The sequence below is a fragment of the Dama dama genome, chromosome 11, assembly GCF_033118175.1.
Source record: "Dama dama isolate Ldn47 chromosome 11, ASM3311817v1, whole genome shotgun sequence".
NCBI lineage: Eukaryota > Metazoa > Chordata > Mammalia > Artiodactyla > Cervidae > Dama > Dama dama.
The window spans coordinates 102,815,439-102,840,232 of record NC_083691.1 but is presented as its reverse complement, the minus strand read 5'-3'; the positions used below and the strand labels follow the sequence as shown (position 1 = coordinate 102,840,232).

The 24,794-nt window shown below is 37.7% G+C and overlaps 2 pseudogenes; both read left to right on the top strand.

Annotated features, from left to right (window-relative positions):
• The first annotated feature begins 258 nt into the window (after positions 1-258).
• Positions 259-1,172, top strand: LOC133065372 (olfactory receptor 4C46-like; annotated as a pseudogene).
• Positions 1,173-19,351: 18,179 nt separating this feature from the next.
• LOC133065371 (olfactory receptor 4C46-like) lies at positions 19,352-20,270 on the top strand (annotated as a pseudogene).
• The last annotated feature ends 4,524 nt before the right edge of the window (positions 20,271-24,794 follow it).

The following is a 24,794-nucleotide window of genomic DNA, read 5'->3' as shown; positions in this document are numbered from 1 at the left end:
CTACAGATCATCTCCTGCTTCTGTCTGCATAGGGGTTTTCATGTCTATATATTAAAAATCACCTTCACTCAGGAGAGAATTTTAATAATCTTCAAAAGATCAGGACTTTTTTTTTCTGTCTTAAAACATATTATTAAATATCAGAACTCAATAGAATCTGGGCATTTATTATTTTTTACACTGACACTCTTAATTCAAGATTGAGCTAATAAATTGTAATTTTTTTCAGGTAACATAATTAATAATAACCTAAGATACATGGATAATGGAAACAACGTGATGGAGTTTATTCTACTGGGACTCACAGAATCCAAAGATGCAGAAAATCATATCTGTTGTCTTCATTGTCTCTGTGGTAGGAAATGTGCTCACAATGGTCACTATCATCACCAGCCCATTACGGGGGTACCCCATGTACCATTTCCTGGCTCATCTCTCATTCATTGATGCCTGATATGCCTGTGTCAGTACCCCTAAAGTGATCATAGATTCCTTCTATGAAAAGAAAACCAGCCCTTTCAATGAATGCATGACCCAAGTCTTCAGGGAACAGCTGTTTGCAGGTGTTGATGTCATCCTGCTCACTGTGATGGCCTATGACCGATACGTGGCCATCTGTAAGCCCTGGCACTATACGACCATCATGAATTGGCGGTTGTGTCACGTGCTAGTGGAAATGGCATGGGTGGAGGGTGTTATTCATTCAACCACACAGATCCTCTTCATCCTCAGTTTACCCTTCTGTGGCCCTAACATCATAGATCACTTTATGTGTGATCTCAACCCTTTGCTCGATCTTGCCTGCACAGACACTCACATTCTAGGATTCTTTGTTCCTGCCAACACCGGTTTAATCTGTCTTTCAAACTTTCTCCTCTTGATCGGCTCCTATGTGATCATTCTGTGCTCCCTAAGGGCCCATAGCTTAGAGGCTAGACGTAAGGCCCTCTCCACCTGTGTCTCCCACATCACAGCAGTCATCCTGTTTCTTGTGCCCTGCTTATTTGTGTACCTGAGACCAACAGTTGCTTTACCTGTTGATAAAGCAGTTTCTGTATTCTACACTGATAACTCCCATGTTAAATCCTTTCATCTATACTTTGAGAAATGACCACATGAAAAATGCCATTAGGAAATTGTGTAGTAGGAAAGTGATTTCAGGTGATGCATAAAATGTGCATGGAACCCAGCATTCATTCAACTTATGTAAAATCCAAAGGACATTATTGATGACCTCAGCCGAGAATACCTATGAGATAAAGAAGAATAAAACTGCAAATGATTGATTCTGCAAAAAGAGGAGAAGAAATGGAGTCAACAAAAGAGAGGAAAAACATAGCCTTGGACTGCTGTTTGCATATTTTAAAAGCTCTGCCAAATTAGAGTCTAGTTTTACTGTCTCCATTATTGTATAAGGATTCATAAGCTTTCATCATAATAAAACAAAATAAAATAAATGTTAAGATACAGTGATACTTAGCAGTAAGCTTTTTAACAATATGGAAAGGTAAGCACTACTATCATCCCCATTTTGCATGTCGGAAAACAAGCAGTAAAGAGTTTGTTCCCAAGCAGTAACATTGAAGAACCAGTAACTAGAAAGTATCTGACCTCTCTAACCATGTTATTAATGGCTGTGATATATATAGCCAGGAGATGGTGATAGAAGTGTAGCAAAATTATACCAGTTACTATTTATTAATACAGGGATTGTTCTTAACTATTTGTGTATCTTTCTGTCCATATACATACAAATGTACATACATATATGTATATATATTTATACATATGCAATATATATTATCAATATTATATACTAAATTAATTATATATTAGTATTAATATATATGCTACTTATGTGCATATATGTTTTATTATATATAAGTAAATTCTAGTGATTTTCATTAAGGCTTCCCTGATAGCTCAGTTGGTAAAGAATCCACCTGCAATGCAGGAGACACCAGTTCAATTCCTGGGTTGGGAAGATCTCCTGCAGAAGGGAAACACTACCCACTCCAGTATGAAATCAATTAGTATTAATACATATGCTACTTATATGCATATATGCTTAATTATATATAACTAAATTTTAGTGATTTGAATTAAAAACCTGCTAATTTTTATACATCATGTTTGCGTGCATGCTCAATCACTTCAGTTGTGTCTGACTCTGCACCCTATGGACTGTAGCCTACTTGCCTCTTCTGTCCATGGGATTCTCCAGGCAAGAATATACTGGAGTGGGTTGCTGTGCCCTCCTCCAGAGGATCTTCCAGACACAGGGCTTGAACTGAAGTCTCATGTTTCCTGCATTGGCATGCAGGTTCTTCACACTAGTGCCACCTGGAAAGCCCTTTATGTATCACAGTCACTGGGAATATGTTGACTGTAATACTGTGTATGTAATTACCATAGGAATATAAAAATAATGAAGTATTTAACCACTAAGGGGTAAATAACAAATGTAACACCATTTACAAACTCCCTTCAGCATTAAAAATCATTCTGTAAAGGTCACGTCACCAACTTAGGCTCATAAACCAACAGAAAGAGTGATGTTTCAAATAAAAGAATGTTTTAATGTCAGGTAGGATATTCATTGTATTAATTCCATGGTCATATTCCATTGAGCACTTGACTTCATGATAAATTCTGCAAATAGCACGAGGTCGAGTTCATGATAAATATAAGCATAAATGAAAATGAAAACTTTCACTAAAATACAGAAAAAACTATGAGTGGAGACTTGGAAATTTTTTCTACCTTATCTTTTAAAGAATCAGAGACAAATGTTTTTTTCTTTTGGAAACCACAATTTGTTTTACTTCTGCTTATTCTAGGAATAAAAAAAAAAAAATTGAAACCTAGTATGTCATCATATGAGCAAATATTTTACCTTGATAGTTTCCCTGTTCTTAGGAAGACTTCATCATCCTATGAACTATTTTTTTTTTTCCTTTAGGAAGTTTGCTTTTGAAAGGCTGCTGCTGAGCCATGAAAGACACCAGGATTCTTGGCCTCCGGAGGAGAGAAATTCAATCCAGGGCCAGCGACAAGGCTTGGTTGCTCAGAGCTTTTGTGTAATAAAGTTTTATTAAAGTATAAAAGAGATAAAACTTCTGACATAGACATCAGAATGGGGGAAAAGAGTGTCCCCCTGCCAGCCTTTAGCAGTATGTTATATACCTATCAGAAAGCTGTTAATTAGAGAAAGGAGATGTCTCAAAGCTCAGAGTGGCACCAGGCCCCTCACCCACAGTATGCATTTTGAGATAACATTGGCACCAGGTGAGTCATCCCAGGCCATAAAATGATGGACATAAATCTTCAAGAAAGGCAGGTTTCCAAGTAAATATATAGTTTCATTAACATAGATTAGGAGAACAATGCAGCAGTGAAACATACAGGTTTGTTGAACCCTTATCTGTACTGAGTCTTAAGCTGAAACAACTTGAAGAAAGACAGAGTCTAGGGTAAACACATAGTTCATTAACATAACTAATGAAAAACATTTCCATAAGAAAAAGGCATTGATTAGCTCAAAGTTTGAGAAAAGTTAAGTTTAGGTGGAGCCAGGTGTCATTATGGCAACAGAATTTTAAGAGAAACCTCCTTTTAATTTTGTATAGAGAAGGGAAGAAAATCTGACACTTGTAGTTTGTCTCCTTCTGCCACTTAAGAGAGAGAGAAAAGCGTCTGACACTCGCAGACTGTTTCCTCAGTTTGGAGACCCCTAGCCTTCCTGCCTGTTAACCCTCTCACTTTCATGTAATACATAGCTCTTATGAAAAGCAGTGTGAAAAGTATGTAGCTTTGTCTTACAAAAGGCGATTTTATTCTAAATATAATCCATTCATCTTGTTTGTTCTTCATTCATTAAATAACAAGCATTTTTGAACCAAAGAAATGTAACAGATACATAGATAGTTGCTGAGGGTTTAGTGATGAATAAAGAGAAATCCAAAAGATGTGTTCTGATCCACTGAGATCTGATAGACAGAGTGCTGAAAGAACTATGGACAGAGGTTCATGACATTGTACAGGAGGCAGAGATCAAGACCATCTCCAAGAAAAGGAAATGCAAAAAGGCACAATGGTTGTCAGAGGAGGCCTTACAAATAGCTGTGAAAAGAGGAGAAGAGGAAGGCAAAGGAGAAAAGGAATGATATATCAATTTGAATGCAGAGTTACAAAAAATAGCAAGGAGAGATAAGAAAGCCTTCCTCAGTGATCACTGCAAAGAAATAGAGGAAAGCAATAGAGTGGGAAAGACTAGAGATTTCTTCCAGAAAATTAGATATACCAAGCGAACATTTCATGCAAACATGAGCTCAATAAAGGGCAGAAATGGTATGGACCTAACAGAAGCAGAAGATATGGAAAGAATATACAGAAGAACTGTACAAAAAAGATCTTCATGACCCAGATAATCACAATGGTGTGATCACTCACTTAGAGCCAGAAATTCCTGGAATGCAAAGGCAAGTGGGCCTTAAGAATCAACACTATGAACAAAGCAAGTGGAGGTGATGGAATTCCAGTTGAGCTATTTCAAATCCTAAAAGTTGATGCTGTGAAAGTGCTGCACTCAATATGCCAGTAAATTTGGAAAACTCAGCAGTGGCCACGGGACTGGAAAAGGTCAGTTTTCATTCCAATCCCAAAGAAAGGCGATGTCAAAGAATGCTCAAACTACTGTGCAATTGCACTCATCTCACACGCTAGTAAACTAATGCTCAAAGTTCTCCAAGCCAGGCTTCAACAGTACGTGAACCATAAACTTCTAGATGTTCAAACTGGATTTAGAAAAGGCAGAGGAACATCTGCTGGATCATTGAAAAAGCAAAAGAGTTGCAGGAAAAAAACATCTATTTCTCCTTTATTGACTATGCCAAAGCCTTTGACTGTGTGGATCACCACAAAATGTGGAGAATCCTTAAAGAGGTGGGGATATGTGACTACCTAAACTGCCTCTTGAGAAATCTCTATGCAGGTCAGGAAACAACAGTTAGAACTGGGCATGGAACAACAGACTGGTTTCAAATAGGAAAAGGAGTACGTCAAGGCTGTGTATTGTCAACCTGCCTGTTTAACTTACACACAGGATACATCATGAAAAATGCTGGGCTGGATGAAAAACAAGCTGTAGTCAAGATTGCCAGGAGAAATAGCAGTCAGCTCAGACATGCAGATGACACCACCCGTATGGCAGAAAGAGAAGAAAAACTAAAGAATCTCTTGATGAAAGTGAAAAAGGAGAGTGAAAAAGTTGGCTTAAAGCTCAACATTCAGAAAACTAAGATCATGGCATGTGGTCCCATCACTTCCTGGCAAATACATGGAGAAACAGTAACAGACTTTATTTTCTTGGGCTCCAAAATCACTGCAGACGGTGACAGCAGCCATGAAATTAAAAGACTTTCTTTGGAAGAAAATTTATGACCAAACTAGATAGTATATTAAAAAGCCAAGACATTACCTTGCCAAAAAATTTCTGTGTAGTCAGGTTTTTCCAGTAGTCATGTATGGATGTGACAGTTGGACTCTAAAGAAAGCTGAGCACGGAAGAATTAATGCTTTTGAACTGGGTGTTGGAGAAAACTCTTGAGTGTCCCTTGGACTGCAAGGAGATCCACCCAGTTCATCCTAAAAGAGATCAGTCCTGGGTGTTCATTGGAAGGACTGAGCTAAAGCTGAAACTCCAATAATTTGGCCACCTGATGTGAAGAACTGACTCATTGAAAAAGATCCTTATGCTGGGAAAGGTTGAAGGCAGGAGGAGAGGGGGATGACAGAGGATGAGATGGTTGGATGGCATCACTGATTCAATGGACATGTGTTGAGTAAACTCTGGGAATTGGTGATGGACAGGGAGACCTGGCGTGCCACAGTCCAGGGGATCGCAAATGGTTGGACATGACTGAGTGACTGAACTGAACTGAATTGATCCACTGAGAGACACTCAGAGTAGAAAATTACAACACAGTTGTACAGGGCAGGTGAAACTATCCCTTTTAGGGTGAAAAATACATCTTATGTCTGTCCCCTCTTATAACCAAAGAAGTAAAAAAAAATAAATAAATAATAACCAAAGAAGTCACACAATATCCAATGGGCCTCATTGGGATTTGGAGACAGTATATTTTTCATTTCAGTAATTTTCTTTGGTGCATTCATCAGCTGACTCACAAAACTGCCAGCTTTGAGTGGGGCCCAGAAAAAGAAAAGGCTTTACAATAGGGTCATGCCATCTGTAAGCTTCTCTGCCATTCTGGACAAATGATCCAGTAGATCCATGGTGCTTGATGTGTCAGTGGCAGCAGGGGATGTTGGAGTCTTTGGCAGGCCTCCACATGTGAACTGCAGTGCAGGCACTTAGGATTTTGCAGCAAAATGTTGCCATTCTTTTTAGATAACTACTCTCCTTTTGAGAGATAACTCTTGACCTGCTAGTGGACCTTACTAGGAATTGAACATTTAACCAAAACCCACTAAGTACTAGGCAAGCTGAGCTGTCCATCATTAACTTGCTGGTATCTGACCCATCAAAGCCATGATACTGGGTGTACACAGCAGTACTCCATCCTCACATGGGAGTTCTACACATGGATCTGGTCCAAGTAGCACCTGAAGGAAATTTCCATGGAAAAGTACAAAATGTTCATAGTCCCCACTCTCATTGCTCTGGCTTCTCTCTCCCTGCCTGGACTTATGGATTCATTAACTATGATTAATTGATAAAGAAGCCTCAGGACTTGTATATGGAGAATCCTGCAGTGCTAAGCAGGCATAACCTAAAAGCAGGGAGCTGTCGGACTACAGCCTCATTATGAAAAGTCCCTGAAGGTCAGGAAGGATGGTAATCCTCCCAACAGGTACAGGTTCAGGCAGTTCACCTAGTTGCTCACTTTGCTTGAAAGTAGGTACATTCAGATGTGTAATGCACACTGAATCATGGGTTTTGACCAAATATTTGTCTGGATGCTTAGGGACCTGGAAGGAACATAGTTGAGAGGTTAGTGAAAACAAATTTGGTCAAAACCCAGAAACTCTTTGTCAAAATCCAGTCATTTATAACTCCTTAGATGGGACATGTGTAACACTTTGATGAGAAATAATCTCAGGAAAATGAACAGATCAGGAATTAACGGAGTACAATGTACCAGAGACAATACTTTGCCAACAAAGTTCTGTATAGTCAAAGCTATGGTTTTTCTACTAGTCACATAAGAATGTGAGAATTGCACCATAAAGAAGGCTGAGTGTCAAAGTACTGATGCTTTCAAACTGTGGTGCTGGAGAAGAATCTCAAGAGTCCTATGGACTGCAAGGTGATCAAACCAGTCAATCCTAAAGGAAATCAACCCTGAATACTCACTGAAAGTTCTGATGCTGAAGTTGGCCAATACTTTGGCCACCTGATCTGAAGAGCTAACCTATTGGAAAAGACCCTGATGATGGGAAAGATTGAGAGCAGGAAAAGAAGGGGTTGACAGAGAATGAGATGGTTAGATACTGGATATGAGATTGAGCAAACTCCAGGAGGTAGTGAAGGACAGGGAAGCCTGGGGTGTTGTAGTCCATGGGGTCACAAAGATTCAGACACAATTTAGTGACAGAACAACAACCAAAGCAAAAAACAAACAAAGAATATGCCAGAAGCCTATTTGCAATGGGCCCAAGGATTTTGTAGTGAAACCTTTCAAGATGGATTCTAAATTTAATTAAATTATACGTTTACATGGAAGAATTGGAGGGAGAACCTGAAGAAAGCATTTATGCATGGGGAATAAGAAGTAGCTTTAAAAAGAGCTACTTGTAAGAAAAGAAGGCACTTTCAGGAAAGTCTGAATACAGTAACAAATTATTTGCAGTTGGAAGAAAACAACTTTAAGTAAAATATATTGTGTTCTGCCCATACTTAGGATTTAGGAGTGACTGTGGAAAAGCTGAGGAGAAGGCAATGGCAACCCACTCCAGTGCTCTTGCCTGGAAAATCCCATGGATGGAGGAGCCTGGTGGGCTGCAGTCCATGGGGTCGCGAAGAGTCGGACACGACTGAGCAACTTAACTCTCACTTTTCACTTTCATGCATTGGAGAAGGAAATGGCAACCCACTCCAGTGTTCTTGCCTGGAGAATCCCAGGGACGGGGGAGCCTGGTGGACTGCCGTCTATAGGGTTGCACAGAGTCAGACACGACTGAAGTGACTTAGCAGCAGCAGCAATGGAAAAGCTGAACCATTATACATGCTATCTCACAAACTTATCATATAAATTATCTTCTGGAGGGGGAAGTTCAGAACTACACAAAATTGTTGAGAATTAAAAAAAAAAATCAGGAATAAAGAAATTAGGGAGCATAAAATGGTAATGTTACTTGGGAATTCAATCAGAAAGAACTTGGTCATATGAAGGAAGGCATAACAGGCAGAACTCGAGAACATTCAGTGAAAAAAGAGCCAGCACAGGAGGCAAGGCAAACAGAAAAAATTTCTTCCTTCCTTCTAAGAAAAATGTGAAGTTAGGGAATATGCTTGCTCCCAAGCGAAGAGTTCCAGGCAAAGCTATAAATACTTTCAGAGAGAAAAATCACCAACAACTACCTCTCCCTTTATCTCTCAAAATTTGCCCTTTATACTGAGAGTTATAAAAGATTATTTTAAGGAAATTAAAAAAGACCTATAAATAGAAACATATCTCAGATGCATGGATTAAACAATTAGTATAACTAAGATGACAATACTCCAGTAAATGAATTGCAGGTTCAGTGCAATTCCTATCAAGACACTAATAGTATTTTTTGGCAGAAAGAAAAAGCCAGTCTTAAAATTTGTAAGACACTCCAAGGAACCCCATAGAGCTAAGCAGTCTTGAAAAATAAAGGAAAAAAATGAGAGGACTCAGACTTCTCTATCTGAAATTATTAACTGCTACAGTTAAAACAGTACTAGAATGAGAAGACAGAAATAAAAAGAATTCAAGGCCCAGGAGTAAACACGTACATCGACTGTCAACTGTGATTTCACAAGGTTGCCAGTACCACTCAATGGGAATTGAACAGTCTCTTCAACAAGTAGTGCTGAGAAACTGGTATCCAAATACAAAAAAAAAAAAAAAAAAAGAACTCAGCACTGTACTTTACACCATATGTGTTAATTCACTAAAAATATATCAGGGACCAAATGTACAACTAAAAACTCTTAGTGGAAAACTTAGGGAGAAATCTTCATGGTGTTGGATTAATCAGTGGTTTCTTAAAAATGGTAACAAGACCACAAGCAGCAAAACTTAAATAGAAGAATCAAATCCCATCAAAATTAAAAATTCTTGTGCATCAAAGAACACAATCAGGAAAGTGGAAAATATTGATGGTGGGAATATAAAATACTGATAAGTAGCGAGGACACAGTTGATATTTCTCAAAAGTAAAATATAGAATTGCCACATGATCCAGCAATTCCTCACCTAGATAAATACTCAAGAGAATTACAAAGATCATTCCAAATAAATGTGTGGAAATGTTCATAGTAGCACTATTTATAATGGCCATAACAATCCACATTTCTAATAATTGATGAATAAATAATGAAAATGTTGTATACCAATATAATAGACTATCATTCAATTATTTTTAAAAAATGAAGTACTAATACATGTTCTAACATAAAGTTTGACAACATGCTAACTGAAAGAACAATGTACATTGTTTGGTTTTGTGTATATGAAATGTCCAGAATAAGCAAATTCAAAGAAATGGAAAACTGATTAGTTGTTTCTGGTTCCTGGGGTGAGAAAGAAATGGTAATGCAGTAATTGATTGACAAGAGGTGACAAAAATATTCTACAATTAATTGACAAGTTGACAAAAATATTCAGCAATTAGAAAGTTATAATGTTTACACAACATTGTTAATGTATCAAAAGTCAATGCATTGTACATTTTTAAATGATTTCAATGAAGAATTTTATGTTATATGAGTTATACCTTATTTAAAAAAATAACAAATAAAAATTTTAGCATAAAAGAATAACATATCTGAAGTTCTGGAAATCAGTATAATCCATGCAGGAAAAAATTATATATATACATATATATATATGGGGCTTCCCAGGTGGCTCGGCAGTAAAAAATCCTCCTGCCAATACAGGAGACTCAAGACACAGATTCTATCCCTGGCTCAGGAGGATCCCTTGGAGTAGGATATGGCAACCCACTCTGGTTTTCCTGCTGGGATCATCCCACAGGCAGAGGAGCCTGGCAAAAAACAGTCCATGGGGTCGCAAAGAATTGAACATGACTGAGTGACTGAGTGAGCACACATACAGATATATACACACACATATCTCATACATATGAAAAATGTTATCTGATATATATAATATTCAGTACATAATACATATTGCATGTGATATATTCATCTAGTACACATGTATGGTAGAAAATAAAGTCCAAAATCAATTATCAAAGGTTTCGACTTATAGAGAAAAATTAAATAGGAAAATTAAACTGAAATTAAGTCAAAGACAGAAAACAATGAGAAAATAATAAGAGAAAATGAAAATGAAAAAAAAAAGTTGTCTCAAAACATCGATAAATCTGATACAGCCTTAGCAAGAAAAATAAAGGGAAGTGAGAGTAGGAGGAATAAAAGAAGAGAGAAACCAAAAGAGAAGAGACACATTTTCCATATCAAGAAAGAAAACACATATGGCAGTAGAGATTCAGATTCTATAGACATTAATCAGATAATAAGAAATATCATGAACATATCTGAGCCAGGAGATTTAACAATTTACAAACCAACTCATTGCAAAAATACTGTAGAATCCAATTAAAGAAGGAATTAAAAAAAAAAAACTGAATTGCCCAACACTTGTACACTGTTGGTGAGAATGTAATTTCATTCAGCCACCTAGAAATATTAGAGAGATTTCTCAAAAAACTCAAAATGGAACTACCACGTGGCCTAGCAATTCTGTCCCTAGGTACATGAACTTGAAAAGAACAAAACACTAAAATGAAATGATACAAGCACTCCAAATCCAAATGTTCAAAACAGCATTATATATAATTGTCAAGATGTAAAAGAGCTTAAGTGTCCATACACACACACACACACACACACACAAATACATACACACATACATAAATATATGTTTATATTTATATAAATACACACACACAACAGAGTATGGGTCAGCTCTAAATAAGGAAAAAAAATTGCCATTTGTAAGAAGATGGATGTATTTGGAAGACTACACTCAGTGAATTTCAGACAGAGAATGATAAATGATGCATGATAACACAGATGTGGAATCTAAGAAATAAAACAAACTAATGAATATAATAGCGAAAAAGCAGCAGACTTGCAGGAAACAAGCTAGTGGTTATCAGTGGGGGGGGGGGGGGTATAGAAGTGAGGGTGTGGATTGTACAAACTATTGGGTGTAAAATAGATTTAATGAAGAATTGTACAACACGAGGAATATAGCCAACATTTTCTTTTTTTAATTACTCCAAATTATGTTTTGTTAAGGCAAGCTCTTTTTTTACTGGAGAATAATTGCTTTACAATGTTGTGGTGGCCTCTGCCATACATCAGTGGCATTCTGTCATAAATATATATATATATATATATTTATGAATATATATAATATATATATTATATATAATAAAATAAAAATAAATAGTCTTATACTAGCTGAAGAAATTAAATTTGTACTTAAAATTCTTCTAAAAAATAATTCTAGGCCCAAAAATACAAATTCTGCATTCACAAAATTTTTTTAAATAAAAAATATAAATTCTACATAAATTGTTTTGAAAATAGGAAATAGTAAGCACATCATTTCATGCAGCAACATTGCCTAAATGTCAGATCACATTAAAAGAAAGAAAATGACAATTATCTCTTATGAACATAGGCACAACTATATTAAACATGTTAAATGAAATTTGTTAATTTATTTAATAATAATTCACCATGACCATGTGTGAAAAGTAATTGAAAGTGTTAGTCACTCAATCATGTCCAAATCTTTGCAACCCCATGAACTATAGGCTCCTCTGTCCATGGAACTCTCCAGGCAAGACTACTGGAGTGGATTGCCATGCCTTTCTCCAGGGAATCTTCCTGATGCAGGGATTAAACTTGAGTGTCCTGCATTGCAGGCAGATTCTTTACCATATGAACCACCAGGGAAGCCAAATAGGTTATACCAAAAATAAACCATTGCTGAAAATAAAAAGAAAAAAATAATCAAATATATTCACTCTGTGTGTGTGTGCATGTGTGCTCAGTGGTGTCCAACTCTTTGAGATCCCTTGGACTCTAGCCCTCCAGGCTCCTTTGTCCACTGAGCTTTCCAGGCAAGAATACTGGAGTGAGTTGCCATCTCCTTCTTCAGGGGATCTTCCTGACCCAGGGATTGAACCCGCCTCTCTTGTATCTCCCACATTAGTAGGTGGATTCTTTACCACTTTATATTCACTAAACTAGTAAAATAAAGAAGAAGAATAGCAAGATAATTTCAATAGATATTTACTAGTTACTGTAGTTCTATTTAGATTTATGAATAAAAAAAAAAAAAACCATACCAAGTGGGGAAAGGGAAAATTACTCAGTCTGATAAAGAGCATCTGTTTAAAACCTAAGGCCATCATTATAGTTAAAAGTTAATTCTAAGACTGGAAATAAGACAAGTCTCCCCCTCTAAATTCTCTTTTGCATTGTACTCTATATTCCAGTTGTTAAATTTTAAATAAAGCCTCAACAAAATACTCATTAATTAAATCCAAAAACACATTAAAAGGATTATATATCATGATCAAGTGGGATTTATCTGAGGAATGCAAGAATTCTTCAATGTATGGAAATCAATCAATGTGATATAGCATATAAAGTAATTGAAGAATAAAAAACATATGGTCATCTCCAAAAATGCAGGAAAAGACCTTTGGACAAAATTCAACAATCATTTACAATTAAAAAAATCTCCTGAAAATGGTCATAGAGTGAATATACCTCAACATAATGAAGGCCTTATACAAAAAACAAACAAACAAAACACAGTAAACAGCATTCTCAGTGATGAAAAACTGAAAACATTTCTTCTCAGATCATTAACAAGACAAGGATGTCCACTCTCACACTATTATTCAACATAGTTTTGGTAGTCCTAGCCATGACAATCAAAGAGAAAAGGAATAAAAGATATCCAAATGGAAAAAAAAAGAAAAACCATGACTGTTTGCAGATGATTTGACACTGTACATAGAAAATCTACAAGATGCCAAGAGAAAACTATTAGAACTAATCAATACATTTGGTAAAGTTGAAGGGTACAAAATTAATTCACAGAAGTCTCTTGCATCCTTATACAGTAACAACAAAAGATCAGAAAGGGAAATTAAGGAAACAATCCCACTTACTACTGCAACAAAATGAATGAAATAGCTAGGAATAAAAATACCTAAGGAGGCAAAAAACTATACTCAGTAAAGTATAATATATTGATAAAAGCAATCAAGATTCACAAACAGATGGGGAGATACACCATGTTCTTGGATTGGAAGAATTAGTATTGTGAAAATAGCTATACCACCCAAAGGAATTTTCAGATTCAATGCAATCTCTATCAAATTACCAATGTCATTTTTCACAGAATTAGAAAAAAAATAAATTTTCAATGTGTCTGGAAACACAAAATGCCTTGAGCAACCAAAGCAAACCTGAGAAAGAAAAGCAGAGCTAGAAGAATCATGCTGCCTGACTTCAGACTACACTACAAAGCTACAGTAATCAAGACAGCATGTACCGGTACAAGGAAGAAATATAGATCTATAGAGAGTTAAACCCACACAACCACAGTCACTCTACGATAAAAGCAGGCAAGAATATGCACAACAGAGAAAAGAGAATCTCTTCATTAAGTGGTGCTAAAACTGAGGAACTTCATGTAAAAGAATGAAATCAGAACACTTCTTAACACCATACACAAAGATAAACTCAAAGTAGATCAAATACCTAAATGTAAAGCTAAACACTATAAAACTCTCTGAGGAAAATATAGGCAAAACATTGTTTGACAAAAATCACAGCAAGATATTTTTTGACACCCTCCCCCCCCCCCCCCCGCCAAGATTAATGGAAATGAAAACAAAGCAAACAAACAAACAAAAAAATGCAATCTAATTAAACTTCAGTTTTTGCACAACAATGGAAATCATAAATAAGATGAAAGGATAAAATCTCTCAAAATGGGAGAAAATGTTTGCAAATGAAGCACCTGTCAAAGGATTAATCTCCAAAATACACAAAGATCTCATGCAACTCAATATCAAAGAAACAAACAACTCTATCAAAAAAATGGGCAGAAAAATTAAATATATATTTTTCCCAAGAAGACATACAAATGGCCAACACACACATGAGAGGTTGCTCAACGGCACTAATTATTAGAGAAATGCAAATCAAAACTACAATGAGTTCTCACCTCATACTAGTCAGAATGGCCATCACCTAAAAATCTACAAAAAATAAGTGTTGGAGAGGATGTGGTGGGAATGTAAACTGATGCAGCCACCATGAAGAATAGTGTACTGGTTCCATAAAAATCTGAAAATAGGACTACCATAGTAATCGTACTCTTGGGCCTATACCCAGAGAAAACCGTAATTCTGAAAGACACACACTCCAATGTTCTTGCAGCACTATTTACAATACTCAGGACATGGAAGCCCATCAAAAGAAGAATGAAAAACAAGATGTGGTACATATCTACAATGGAATATTATTCAGCCATAAAAAGGAATAAACTTGTGCCATTTTCAGAGACATGGACGGGACTAGAAACTGTCACATAGGATGAAGTATGTCAGAAAGAGAAACACTAATATCATATAATATTGCTTATGAGTGTAATCTAGGAAAATAATACAGATGAACTTATTTGCAAAGCTGAAATTGACATACAGACATGGAAAACAAACATATAGATACCAAGGGGGGAGGGGATGGTGGGATGAATTGGGAAATTCAGACTGACATATCTATATTAAGTGGAAAGGAAATTTAAAAACAAATAAATAAATAAAGAGGGGATATATGTATATGCATACCCAATTCACTTTACTGTATAGCAGAAAGTAACATGATGTTGTAAAGCAACTACTCCAATTAAAAGTAAATTAAAGAAACAAAACCAATGCCATTAATTTTATGCCCTCACTGCTATGGCTGTCAGGTAGTAGATACTAGTCTCTAATATGGATAAGACAGAAGTTATCTCTCTGACATGAGTGCACAGTTTAACTATATCACAGGTCCCCATGCTGTAATTATGCCATAATTACTTTTCACATAACATTCAGCCTTCTTGGAAAGCCTGGTTCAGATAGAGAAAGGGGACTCACACATTTTGGTTGCAAGTGCAGGGAATACAATTCCCCACTCAAGAATGAATGTTTTTCAAGTATGTCTCTCCAGAATACTAGCTTCTAAGACAAAGCCATTGCATCAAAGGATATAATTTATTCCTGGGAGGGAAAATAGAAGCTACAAGACAAGGTTCTTGAACCTTAATGGAATTTCTTTAAATATCTATGCATTGCAGGTTAAAATGTTTTTTTGTTTTTTGTTTGTTTGTTTGTTTGACTGTTTACATCTATAGAGAGAGATTCATCACAGATGGAGTGATCCATTTGAAGGTGTTTTCACCACACATACTACCTCCTGCCCATGGGTCCAGAGTCATCTATGGAAGATCATTTCTCCTCAGTGTTCCAAATAAGCCCATTCTAAATGCAAGTCCAGGGTTTTCTGTAAAAAATTTTTGAGGCTTTGGGCTAGAAGAAAATATTTAAACCCACAAAAAGACATTTTTCAAATGTTGATTTGATATGAGATTATCTAAATATCTTTAGATGACTCCAGGCATTGGTGATGGACTGGGAAGCCTGGTGTGCTGCAGTCCATGGGGTTGCAAAGAGTCAGACACAACTAAGCAACTGAACTGAACTGTCTAAATACTGCAAGTTACTTGTCTCAAGAGGAGGTCAGCTTGAAGATGGGATTATATTTGAGCACTCACAATTATCCATAAGTTCTACCACTAAAAGGTAAGATTTTCAATAGTATTGATGACTACAAAAGATTGTCAGTTTTCATACAGAGTTAGCATTACGTTTCCACACTTCTCAAATATACTAATAGAGCATTTTACCTTCAAGAAATTGTTGGTAAATGTACATAAACTAATTTGACAAATGAAAATGTTGGGGCTCATAGAGATGAAGAAATTTATAAAATCCAGCTCCCTAACACCATATACCTTTCTTTCATCATAAGATACTTCCTTTAGTAACTGAAACCAATTAGCAGAATCAAAAGCATGTAAATACAAAAAATATTTTCACACACAAAAATATATAATGTGAATACTAAATGACAGAAATCATAACCTGTTTATTCGAAACCCAAACATGAAGAACTTTTCTTGAGATCAACTGCTGTAAACAATATGCATCTCTGTGGCTTCTTTGGGGCTTCCCTGGTGGCTCAGAAGGTAAAGGATCTGCCTGCAATGTGGCAGACCTGGATTTGATCCCTGGGTTGGGAAGATCCCCTGGAAGGGGGCATAGCAATCCACTCACTCCAGTATTCTGCCTGGAGAATCCTACAGAGCCTTGTGGGCTACTGTCCACAGGGTCACAAACTGTTGGACACAGCTAGGTGAAAAGTAAAATTGAAGATGATTTTTCCTTAGTTTCTTGCATAGTTAGATGTTTCTCTGTATTATTGATCAGAATGTCAATTATTCCTGAGTGAATAAATAGTCATAAAAATAAGTGAAGTTCCTTTGTCTGCCCTCACCAGTGTGGGAGATATGTTTCCTCAGTCAGTTCTCATTATAGCCAGTGAGGTGGATACCGTGCTCACTTTATTTTAGACAAAACAAGGATGTAAAGTGCCAAGAAACACATCTTAGATACAAGAAGTTGAAAGTGGGTAAAAGCAAGATTCTCATCTGGCCTTTGTGATTCACAAAACAACACACTTCAGCACTGAGATTGTCATTCTTCATATTTTGCAGAAAAGTTTGTAGGATCATGCTTTGGAGGGGAACTGGAGATAGAATAAATGAGGTGAAGGAATACAGAAATAAAATGGACCTACCACAAAAGCAACACTGCATGGTTATTAACAGTTGAGGCTAAATATTATGCTGTGTGTGTGCATGTGTATGAGTATTTGTGACTCTGTTGATGAATTTGCTTCCTAGATACTTGCCCCTGAAATTTTATTAAAGCAATTAGTCAATATGGTCATATAAAATTTAGTTCACTAGTTAAATCTTGTTTATTATGACATAATAATACAGAACATGGGTTAAGAATGTGGGGGGGAAAAAGATCTAATCATGGTTAAATCTTTATTATTTGCTTGATCTTGGGCAAGATCCTTAAGTTCTCTATGCTTCTATTTCTTAATGTGTAAAATGAGCATAAAATGAGAGTAGTAACTGTCTAAGAAGTTTGTTATAAGAATTAAACACTCAACATCTTCAAAAACTGAAAACACAGTAACTGCTCAGTAAGTTTCAATTATTATTATTATCATCATGATTGTCTCAGATTGCTTCTCATTTGCAAAACTGTGAAATAATATTGAAAGGTTGTTGCTGAATGATAAGACACCAGGAGTCTTGGCCTCCGGAGGAGACGAATTCAATCCGGGGCCAGAGATGAGGCTGGATCGTTCAGAGCTTTTGTGTAATAAAGTTTTATTAAAGTATAAAGGAGATAGAGAAAGTTTCTGATATAGGCATCAGAAGGGGGCAGAAAGAATACCCCCCTTCTAGTCTTTAGCTGTATGTTATATAGTCACTCACAGTCTGTTAATGAAAAGAAAGGAATGTCTTAGAATTTAGAATGGCACCAGATAATTCATCCCTGGCCATAAAATGATTGACTTGAATCTTGTAGAAGGGCAGATTACCAACAAATAGTTTCGTTTACATAGATTAGGGGAACAATATCTGAGTAAGTAGGTTAGGCCATTTGGCAAGGAACTTAGAGTCTGGGGTAAATGCATAGCACATTAACATAGTTTAAGACAAACATTTCCATAAGAAAAAGAAATGTATTGATTAACTCAAGGTTTGAGAATAGTTAGCTTCAGGTGAAACCAGGTGTCATGGCAACACAGCATTTTAAGAGAAACCTCCTTTTAAATATGTATAGAGAAGAAAAAAAAATATCGCTGGTTTCTTTCCTCCTGCTGCTTAAGAGAGATAAAAATGTCTGGCACTTGCAGCCTATTTCCTCCGTTTGGAGACCCCTGGCCTTCCTGCCTGTTACCCTTTCAATATCACCCATACAGGTTTCTGCCATGCTATGAATATAACAATCTATCATTAAAATTATATTAGCTCTTACAAACTTGTTGGGTTTAGGCAAAATACTTCATCAAATCTATTGCAGTAGCTCCTGTATCCTCTCATTACTTTCCCATCAGCAATACCCTGACTTCTCCAGTGGTTCAGTGGTCAAGAATCCACCTGCTATGCAGGAAACATAGGTTCAATCCCTGGGTCAGGAAAATTCGCTGGAGGAGGACATGGCAATCCTCTCCAGTATTCTTGCCTGGAGAATCCCATGGACAGAGGAGCCTGGCAGGCTATGGTCCATAGGGTCACAAAGATCCGGACAACTGAAGCATCTAAGCACACACACATACACACAGCAATAACCTATTACACTTTATGTCAACACATAAAGAGTATGATACTAGGATTGCTTTCTCTGGTTTCTGTCTCCAAACAGAATCTCAGCCCACTTCATTCAGTCACATGAACATCTTCTCTAGAGTTATATTGGTGATTTCCACTTTTTCAGTCCCTCTTTGGTTTTATAGTCATATTATCAATTACCATTTCTGATTTCCCCTTTCCTAAAAATAAATGGAAAATTCCTTAGCTTTGCATGCATAGCCTTACACATATTTTCTACCCCTCTTTTTAGTTTCCCACTATGTATAAGATCTACTGTTTCACGTTATGCTCAGAGTCATCTTGCATAATTAAGTGTCCACAGATCAACTCCTGCCTCCGCATCAAGATCTTTATGTCTATACTATAAAAATCCCATTGCCCAGGAGAGACTTTGAGTAATCTTCAAGAGATCAGACCAGTTTTTCTATCTAAAAAAAAAAGAAAATCATAAGCATTCAGAACTCCATAGAATTTAGGCATTTACTATTTATAACATTGACAGACAATGAATTCAAGGTTGAGCTAATGAAATGTGACTTTTTCAAGTAACATGAATTAATCTTAATCTGAGATACATGGAGAATAGAAGCAATGTGACAGAGTTTGTTCTATTGGGGCTCTCACAGAATCCAAAGATACAGAAAATCATTATTTGTTGTGTTTTTGATTGTCTACATTGTCTCTATTGTGGGAATGTGCTCACTATGGTCACCAACAAAACCAGTTCATTATTGGAGTCCCCCATGTACTGTTTCCTGGCTCATCTCTGGTTCATCGATGCCTGCTATTCCTGTGTCAATACCCCTAAAGTGATCATAGATTCACTCTATGAGAAGAAAATGAGTCCTTTCTATGAATGCATGATGCAGATCTTTGGGGAACGTTTATTTGCAGGTGCTGACATCATTCTGCTTACTGCAATGGCATATGACTGCTATGTGGCCATCTGTAAGCCCTTGAATTATACTACTATCATGAACTGGAAGGTTTGTGGCCTTTTAGTAGGAGTGTCATGGGTGGGAGGCTTTCTTCATGCAACCATACAGATTCTCATCATCAAATTACCCTTCTGTGGCCCTAATGTCATAGACCACTTTATGTGTGATCTGAACCCTTTGCTTGATCTTGCCTGCACTGATAGCCACTCTAGGACTCTTTGTTGCTGCCAACAGTGGTTTCATCTGCCTGCTAAACTTTCTTCTCTTGACTGGCTCCTATGCAGTCATTCTGCACTCCTCAAAAACCCAGAGTGTGGAAACTTGGCAAAAAGCTCTCTCCACCTGTGTCTCCCATATCACAGCAGTCATATTTTTCTTTTTACCCTGCATATTTGAGTACCTGAGACCAGAAACTAGCTTATCTATTGATAAAGCAGTATTCTACACTATGTTGATGCCCATTTTAAGTCCCTTAATCTATACTTTGAGAAATGACCAGATGAAAAATGCCATTAGGAAATTGTGTAGTAGGAAAGTGATTTCAGGTGATCAATAAGATGTGTGAGAAGGGGAGGAGCCAAGATGGCGGAGGAGTAGGACGGGCAGACCACTTTCTCTCCTACAAATTCATCAAAAGAATACCTGAACGCAGAGCAAACTTCGCAAAACAACTTCTGATCGCTAGCTGAGGTCATCAGGCGCCCAGAAAAGCAGCCCATTGTCTTCGAAAGGAGGTAGGACAAAATATAAAAGATAAAAAGTGAGACAAAAGAGCTAAGGACGGAGATCCGTCTGGGAAGGGAGTCTTAGGCGGCATTGTTTGGGGTAGGGTCCGGGCCTGAGTGCCCTGAGGACAATCGGAGGGAGCTTCTGTGAGTTGCCAACTTGAACTGTGGGAGACCAAAAGAGAGAGAGTAAATTAACCGGCCCGAACACACTGCCGGCCGTTCGCAGAACAAAGAGACCGAGAAAATCCAGAGAAGAGCTCGCAGGCCGCGGACCGGCCCAGCCCCGCCGGAGGCAGGAGGCAGGGGGGAGGGGAAGGTCGCGGCGAGACACAGGGCGCAGGCACCCGACCGGCGCGGGCGGGGACTGGGGCTGGGGACGCGGAGGGCAGAAGGCGCGCGCACCCGACTGGCGCCAGCGGAAACTGAGACTGGGTCCACGGAAGGGAGGGGGCGCGCCACACCTGGGGAGAGAGCGCCCACCAAGCCCCTGGCTGCCTGGACCGCTCTGACGGGGAAGGCACAGAGAGCAGGCGCAGCTTTTCCTTCCGCGCTTTTGTGGAACACCCGAGGGCTGGAACCTCGCGCAGCGCGGGGCGCGCTCCATATAGAGCAGCCGGGAGCCTGAGCAGCGCAAACGGGGAGAGCAGCGTCAGCCCCTCCCCGCAGCGCCAGCCTCTCCCCGCGGCGCCGGCCCCGCCCCGCGGAGCGACGGAACTAGCTACCTGAATAAGAGTCCACCTCCGCCCGCCTGTGTCAGGGCGGAAATGAGGCTCTGAAGAGACCGCCAAACAGAAGCCAAATAAACAAAGGGAACCGCTTCAGAAGAGACTGGTGCAACAGATTAAAATCCCTCTAGGAAACATTGACTACACCAGAAGGGTCCTGTAGATATCGAGAAGTGTAAACTGGAACGAGGAGCTATCTGAAACTGAGCCAAACCCACACTGACTGCAACAGCTCCAGAGAATCTCATAGATATAATTTTACTTTTTTCTCTTTTTTTTTTCTTTTTTTTCTTTTTTTCTTTTTTATTTTTTATTCTTTCTCTTTTATTTTCCTTTAAAATCCCCTATTACTCCCCCATTACTCCTTAACTTTCATTTCCATAGATTTTTACAATTTTTTTAATTAGGGGAAAAAAAATTTTTTTTTTCTTTCTTTCTTTTTTTTTTCTTTTTCTTTTTTTTTCTTTTTTCTTTTTTTCTTTCCTTTTTCTCTTCTATTTTCTATTTTTCTTTTTCTCTTATTTCTTTTAAAGTCCTCTAGTACTCCTCTACTACTCCTTAATTTTAATTTTCAATACACTATAACCTTACAAAAAAAAAAAAAGAGAAGCCCTATTTTTAAACCGAAGATTATTCTCTCCCAATCTTGACTCTCTGTTTTCTACCTCAGAACACCTCTATTTCCTCCTTTCCCCTTCTCTTCCCAATCCAATTCTGTGAATCTTTGTAGGTGACTGTGCTACGGAGAACACGCTGGGAACAGACAGCTGCGTAGATCTGTCTCTCTCCTCTTGAGTCCCCTTTTTTCTCCTCCTGCTCATCTCTATCTCCCTCCTCCCTCTGCTCTTCTTCATGTAACTCTGTGAAACTCTCTGGGTGTCCCTAACGGGGGAGTATCTTTTTGCCATTAACCTAGAAGTTTTCTTATCAGGGCTGTATAGTTGGAGAAGTCCTGAGACTACAGGAAGAATAAAACTGAAATCCAGAGGTAGGAGACTTACACCCAAAACCTGAGAACACCAGAAAACTCCTGACTACATGGAACTTTAAGTAATAAGTGACCGTCCAAAAGCCTCCATACCTACACTGAAACCAACCACCACCCAAGAGCCAATAAGTTTTAGAGCAAGGCACACCACGCAAGTTCTCCAGCAATGCAGGAACATAGCCCTGAACGTCAACATACAGGCTGCCCAAGGTCACACCTAACATATAGACCCATCTCAAAACTTATTACTGGGCACTCCATTGCTCTCCAAACAGAAGAAATCAAGTTCCACACACCATAACACTGACGCAAGCTTCCCTAACCAGGAAACCTTGACAAGCCAATCGTCTAACCCCACCCACTGGGTAAATCCTCCACAATAAAAAGGAACCACAGACCTCCAGTATGCAGAAAGCCCACTCCAGACACAGCAATCTAAACAAGATGAAAAGGCAAAGAAAGACCCAATAGGTAAAGGAACATGAAAAATGCCCACCAAGGCAAACAAAAGAGGAGGAGATAGGGAATCTACCTGAAAAAGAATTTAGAATAATGATAATAAAAATGATCCAAAATCTTGAAAACAAAATGGAGTTACAGATAAATAGCCTGGAGACAAAGATTGAAAAGATGCAAGAAATGTTTAATAAAGACCTAGAAGAAATAAAAAAGAGTCAATTAAAAGTGAATAATGCAATGAATGAGATCAAAAACACTTTGGAGGGAACCAAGAGTAGAATAACGGAGGCAGAAGATAGGATAAGTGAAGTAGAAGATAAAATGGTGGAAATAAATGAAGCAGAGAGGAAAAAAGAAAAAAGGATCAAAAGAAATGAGGACAACCACAGGGACCTCTGGGACAATGTGAAACAACCCAACATTCGAATCATAGGAGTTCCAGAAGAAGAAGACAAAAAGAAAGGCCATGAGAAAATACTCGAGGAGATAATAGCTGAAAACTTCCCTAAAATGGGGAAGGAAATAGCCACCCAAGTCCAAGAAACCCAGAGAGTCCCAAACAGGATAAACCCAAGGCAAAACACACCAAGACACATATTAATCAAATTAACAAAGATCAAACACAAAGAACAAATATTAAAAGCAGCAAGGGAAAAACAACAAATAACACACAAAGGGATTCCCATAAGGATAACAGCTGATCTATCAATAGAAACCCTCCAGGCCAGAAGGGAATGGCAGGACGTACTGAAAGTAATGAAAGAGAATAACCTAAAACCTAGATTACTGTATCCAGCAAGGATCTCATTCAGATATGAAGGAGAATTCAAAAGCTTTACAGATAAGCAAAAGCTGAGAGAATTCAGCACCACCAAACCAGCTCTTCAACAAATGCTAAAGGATCTTCTCTAGACAGGAAACACAGAAAGGTTGTATAAACGTGAACCCAAAACAAAGTAAATGGCAACGGGACCACACCTATCAATAATTACCCTAAATGTAAATGGGTTGAATCCCCCAACCAAAAGACAAAGATTGGCTGAATGGATACAAAAACAAGACCCCTATATATGCTGTCTACAAGAGACCCACCTCAAAACAAGAGACACATACAGACTAAAAGTGAAGGGCTGGAAAAAAATATTTCACGCAAACGGAGACCAAAAGAAAACAGGAGTTGCAATACTCATATCAGATAAAATAGACTTTCAAATAAAGGCTGTGAAAAGAGACAAAGAAGGACACTACATAATGAACAAAGGATCAATCAAAAAAGAAGATATAACAATTATAAATATATATGCACCCAACATAGGAGCACCGCAATATGTACGGCAAACACTAACGAGTATGAAAGAGGAAATTAATAGTAACACAATAATAGTGGGAGACTTTAATACCCCACTCACAACTATAGATAGATCAACTAAACAGAAAATTAACAAGGAAACACAAACCTTAAATGACACAATGGACCAGCTAGACCTAATTGATATCTATAGGACATTTCACCCCAAAACAATCAACTTCACCTTTTTCTCAAGTGCACACGGAACCTTCTCCAGAATAGAATACATCCTGGGCCATAAATCTGGTCTTGGAAAATGCAAAAAAATTGAAATCATTCCAGTCATCTTTTCTGACCACAGTGCAGTAAGATTAGATCTCAATTACAGGAAAAAAATTATTAAAAATTCAAACATATGGAGGCTAAATAACACGCTTCTGAATAACCAAGAAATCATAGAGGAAATCAAAAAAGAAATCAAAATATGTGTAGAAATGAATGAAAATGAAAACAGAGCAACCCAAAACCTATGGGACACTGTAAAAGCAGTGCTAAGGGGAAGGTTCATAGCATTACAGGCTTACATCAAGAAACAAGAAAAAAACCAAATAAATAACCTAATTCTATACACCTAAAGCAATGAGAGAAGGAAGAAATGAAGAACCCCAGGGTTAGCAGAAGGAAAGAAATCTTAAAAATCAGGGCAGAAATAAATGCAAAAAAAACTAAAGAGACCATAGCAAAAATCAACAAATCTAAAAGCTGGTTTTTTGAAAAAATAAACAAAATTGACAAACCATTAGCAAGACTCATTAAGAAACAGAGAGAAGAACCAAATTAACAAAATTAGAAATGAAAATGGAGAGATCACAACAGACAACACTGAAATACA